Source organism: Limulus polyphemus, unplaced genomic scaffold (genome assembly GCF_000517525.1).
Source record: "Limulus polyphemus unplaced genomic scaffold, Limulus_polyphemus-2.1.2 Scaffold158, whole genome shotgun sequence".
Classification (NCBI taxonomy): domain Eukaryota; kingdom Metazoa; phylum Arthropoda; class Merostomata; order Xiphosura; family Limulidae; genus Limulus; species Limulus polyphemus.
This window is the reverse complement of record NW_013665768.1, coordinates 544,905-550,701: the sequence shown is the minus strand read 5'-3', so window position 1 is coordinate 550,701 and position 5,797 is coordinate 544,905. Positions and strand designations below refer to the sequence as shown.

General features: G+C 30.7%; 1 protein-coding gene across 1 annotated transcript in view; it reads left to right on the top strand.

The window, feature by feature from the left end:
* Positions 1-5,797, top strand: part of LOC106476702 (midasin-like) — a 236,786-nt gene that overhangs the window by 71,667 nt on the left and 159,322 nt on the right. The gene's annotated exons all lie outside the window — the stretch shown is intronic.

Sequence of the window (5,797 nt, the reverse complement as noted above, 5' to 3'; positions counted from 1 at the left end):
TCATTCTAGAATGAAAAAACATAATTTATATTTATTTCCTAATTTTTTATGGTGGTTATGAGGTCAGTCAAATTGACCCATCCCATACAGAGATACAATAGGGAAAATAACAGATAAAATATAAAGTTTGTATCTAAAAAATATTTAATAATTATCTTGAGGTTATAAAAATTTCACATGTGAAATTTGAAAGTTGTTTGATGCATAAAAGTATTTTTAATTTTAAAATCAAAATTACTTTGAATATTAGATAGTAAACATTCAAAAAGATAAAAGACATGAGAAAAAATTACTTAAGTAATCTTAAAACTTGATAAAAAAAATCTGATATTTTGCATACAAAAGCCTTGTAATATGCAAAATTTCATGAAGATACAATTACTAATTTAAAAGTTAGGCATGAACAAAGGCAAAACATTACAGAATTCATCAAAAAAGTGTATTACACATATTTTGGGGGGCCAAGACAAATCATGGGTTCCGCACAAAGTTTGCACTGTTTGTGTTGAAGAGTTGAGACAATTTACTAAAGTTAAGAAAAAGTCTGCTGTTATTTTTACTCCTGTAACATGCAAAGCTACAACACTTGAAATAAAAAGGAAATTTCTTATCTGAACCTTCAATCTGCTATGAGACTTGTTGCTCATGAATCTGATGTACCTGTACCTACTACATCAGTGTCTCTTGATACAGTTTCACCTGTTTCTGAATCTAATGTCAATAGAATTTATGATAGAGATTGTTTTCAACCTGAAAGTTTGGTGAATCACAACTTTTCACTGAAGGTGAGCTTAATGATTTGGTGAGAGATTTGGGCCTTCCAAACGATTCTTCAGAGATTTTGGGGTCCAGACTTTGGGCTGAAAACTTACTTTCTCCAGAGACATCATTTTACTGGTACAGAAATCATGAGAAAGAGTTTATACCATACTTTTCACAAGAAGGTTCAGTGCTTTATTTTAACAATATTGATGAATTAATACCAATGCTAGGAGCTGCCGTCTATGAACCAAGTGAGTGGCAATTGTTCATTGATTCCTCCAAAAGAAGTTTTAAAGGTGTTCTCCTTCACAATGGTAACATATATGCATCTGTTCCTATTGCTCATTCAGTTCACTTTAAGGAAACAAACAAAAATCTTGAAACTCTTCTTAATAAGGTCAAATAAAAAGAACATGGTTGGCTACTTTGTGGATACTTAAAAGTCCTTTGTATGTTGTTGGGTCAACAATCTGGTTTTACAAATTGTTTTTTTTTTGTGTGAATGGGACAGCAGAGCATGAAATCAGTACTGGATAAAGAAGCATCGGCCACACAGAGTCAGCCTGATACCAGGACCGAAAAACATTGAACAAGAAAATTTGGTTGGCACAAAGAAAGTCCTATTACCTCCATTTCACATAAGAATGGGCTTGATGAAGCAGTTTGTAAAGGCTTTAAACAAAGGTGGCAACTGTTTCAAGTATCTATGTGGGCAATTCCCAACTCTTTCAGAAGTGAAACTTAAAGAAGGAATTTTTGTTGGGCCTCACATTAGGAAATTGACTTTGGTTGAACAGATTGAAAGGACAATGAGGAAATTTGAAAAAGAAGCATAGATTGTCTTTAAAGCTGTTATTGACAAATTTTTAGGAAATAACAAGGACCCAAATTATGAAAATATTGTCAGTAAAATGCTTGATAAATTCAAAGAGTTAGGTTATAATATGAGCTTGAAAGTTCATTTCTTACACACATATTGACTATTTTCCTAAATATCTCGGTACTGTCAGCAAAGAACAATGGGAAAAGTTTCATCAAGACATCAGGGAAATGGAAAGGAGTTATAAGGGGAGGAGGAACATCACATTGATGGCTGATTACTGCTGGTCATTGAAATGAGATGCTTCAGATACAATACGTAAGAGAAAGACCACAACACATAGTTTTGAAAAAAAAGGGATGAATGAGGATGCATATTAATTTGACATCAATGTTCTTCCCTTTTCATCAGTTTGTTTGTGTTTTTGTTGGCAAACATAATAATAAAAAAATGTTCATTGTGGTAAACGAAATAATAATTTGATTTAAGTAAGTTTTTTTTTCTTTCTGATTTGTAAAAAATCCTTACAAGATGGAAAAAAATTAATATTATATTTGAAATCTGTGTAGCTGAATAATGGAAAATCTATTATCAAAACCAAAACAACTTTTATGAATCCTAAATTCGCAAGCCTGTGTAATGTGTAGGAAGCAATTTCGGCTAAAGGAACAGTTACATGTACGGACATGTGCTTGTACTAGGATAATTAAACAAATTGGACAGTTAATAAGGTTTGTATCCCCATTTCATATCAACATTAAGAACAAGCCAACTGTATTTAGTGTTTAGTATTGGTTTTTCTAGCGCTGATCTATAAGCCTTATGTAATAAAATGATTAGTTGAGGTTTTAGTTTTGTACAGGATTTTTGGAAAGAAAATATATTTTGTGTGTTCCTATGGACATACTGGTGATTAGAATATAAGCCAAGTGTGGGTATTTTTTATAGCAGTTCCTAATATATTAATCTTTATGCTCATAAATAAGTCTATAGGTTTCCCCAGTGTACATGTTTTTGCAGATTTGGCAAGTTAGTTGGTAAACAGCAGTACATGTTATGCACCAGCCTTCAACACCTGTTGAGTTTGAAATTATGTACAGAGAATTTAGGTGGTTCATGTGTAGATCCCATAAATCCTAATGTTCAGGCCACTTATTTATTTTTTACAAGATTACATGTTCTATTGCTAATATAGCTCAGTATCATTGTGTTCAGCTTTCTTCTTTGCTTTCTTCAAATATTTTCTGGGATATTAGTTACCCAACAATATTTTGGTCATAATGTCTGAAATTTTTTTTACAATTTTGAGGGACTGAACTGAGATATAAACCCCTTAATTTTGTGAAAAAGCAATAGATTGTTTTACTGCAGGAAGCTATGAAAAATTATAGATCAAACAGGTACCTCTGTGTGTTGGATTTGCATACAAGTGGTGGATAATTTATCTGTCATTGTTAACTGATAGGTAATTATCTGTGTTTGTTAACTTTAATCATTACATTGAGAAAGAATAGTTCATATACAGATTGTTCAAGGGGAAACTGAATATTGGGTTTTTGTTGATTCTTATGGTTATTAAAACTATCTAATCCCTTAGAATGATATGTCCAGACACCAAATACTTCTTCAGTGTAACAAAGGCTGGTGGTAAGGGGCATTATGTAAAGTCAGCCAGAAAGATTATTACAAATGGCAAAGCTAAACAATTTCCCATGATTACAGTAGATATTTACGCACAGTAATTGCTTACAAACCTAAAATAGTTATTTGTGAGAATGAATCTAAGTGACATTTCTAACTCTGCTCAATTGAGACTAAAACTTTGCTATGTCAGATTTATGCAAGTCTAAACAATCTACAACAAATTTTATTCTTTCCTCTACTAGTATGTTGCTTTAGTGTAGATATAACATCTAAACTAAACAAAAATGCTTCCATGTGGTGTCTGGAAACTTGTTGTGCAACTTACTGAGTAGCTTAGTAGAATTTTTTTACACATGCAGGAATAAACTGTAAGAACTATGTTTAAATCCTCTCAGTTAGATATGACATTTGTTCACAAGGACTGTAATGGTTTGAAACAGTTGGTGTTAACAGTATGTTTTTCATATGAACTTCAAGTAAGACCATACTATTCAGAGCATTGTGAGGGTTGAAAGTAATTTAACACATGTTAGACTTTTAAAGTTAGATGTTAATATACTTCTTGTGAACATTGGTGTACATGTTATTCATGTGTTTGTATAAAAAATATGTGGATTTACTACATTTTTTTGCTATTTTCATCCTTGTTCCATTCCTATGAGTAGGAGTAAAGTTGACATGTAACACTCAAAGATTTTTTTTTAGGGAATGAAAGACTGTATGGCATTACTTATTCTTCACAGAATAATAGTATCTGTAAACAGCATCAGAAAAGCACCATCTATTTAAGTACTGTCTTAACATACACTAAATTTGCTATGCTGTTTATGTAACACATAGTAAATTGGAATGTTTAGTTTGAAGGTAAATTTACAGATCTGTTGTTTTTAGGTTTTACACGATCAATGCTCTTTGTGGAACACAGGTAAGTTTTGTTTGTGTAAATTTGAAGGTAGGGTGCTGTTTATGAATGACACAGTTTGGTTTTGGTCTAGTAGTGATGGTAGAAGATGCAAGGTAAATTTTAAGTGCTGCAAAATTTGACCACAGTTTATAAAATGTTCTCTATTTTCTTTAAAATGTAAATTTATCTTTCTCCTTTGTTTAATAAACCAATATTTAATCTTATACAACTGCAGAGCACCTTTCAGTTGTGAAGTGCGCAAGAGCATATCAAATTTCAAAACTTAAGTATAAATCATACTTTTAACTGTATTTCAACATTTGTTAACTCAGACATATTTTAGAATTGATATTTTGTCACTTGAGTTTATAGGATTTATTTAGTTTCTTTTGCAAAAAAAAATGAAAAAAAGTTCCTCCCTTTGCTTATGCACAGCCCTGAGGAGTTTAGTAAAAAAAAAACCTGCAATTATTGATTTGGGGGGGGGGGGTACTGGTTATCCCAAAGCATAGGTTTATATTTACTAAGAAACTGCCATCCCTTGAGAATATAATTATTTTGTTTCTCACATGATTTTCCTTCTCAATCATGGTTTAGTTATTTATTACATGTTTTTGTTACCATTTCATAACATCACAGCAATAGTTAGAGCCAATAATTAAATGCCACTGATAGATCAAGTTGTATTCTATCTACAGCATTGTAGGTAAATAAAGTGGTTTGAAGAGTATTTTGTGGTTGCTCAAAAACTTAATAGAAACTATGAAAGACTAAAAAACAAACCACAGATCTGGGATTTTTTTTATAGTTTCTTTAGATGTTGTTTTCTTTCCTGAGATTATTTTTTGTGTTAAATGATAAATGTTTGAAAGCTACAGAAATTTTCTCGTATAATAAGACATCAAGTAAGCTTAGTATGATAGATGATGTCAAAATATTATAATCTTTATTTATCGTTATGTTTATCATACTGAAATAATGCAACTTAATAAATAATTTATTAGTTATTGAAAAGAAATTACCTAATAATTCTCAACCTAGAATATTTTAACAAATATGCTGTTACATAGCATGTTAAAGGTAATGGTGATTTCATTTTGAAAGTTTAGATCCTAGGTCATTTATAATCAATGTCAAATATATATATGTTAATGACTGTCAATCAAGTTGAAACTTGACTGGATATATAAAATGGAACTTTCTGGTTAACAATTAAAAAAACATTGAAATTTTGAGTTGAGGGGAAATATATTTAATATTTTTCAAAATAATACCCTGAAACAAAACTTTATAAATTTAACAACCTAAGCAATGATAGAAAATCTAGATAAAATTACACATAAATTATTTTAAAGCCAAAACTAGATAATAAGTTAATGTAATTGTGTTAAGTATTTCCACTGTGATAAGGCAAATATTAAGTGATATCAATGATACCAATTTGATCCAGAAAGAGTTGAAGTTCTCTTTTTTATCAACTGATTCATACACTTAAACTAAAAATTGGAAGGGGCTCTATTGTAAGTACTTTTTAACACTATTTCACCAAGTTAACCTGGTATAGTAGTTTGAGTAGTTAAAAAAAAGTACCTTATATCTAATTTAGTTGGTAGAGCTCATTTGGTATATAACAGGTCTTGAATTCAAATCTGAAGTGAGAAAGTACA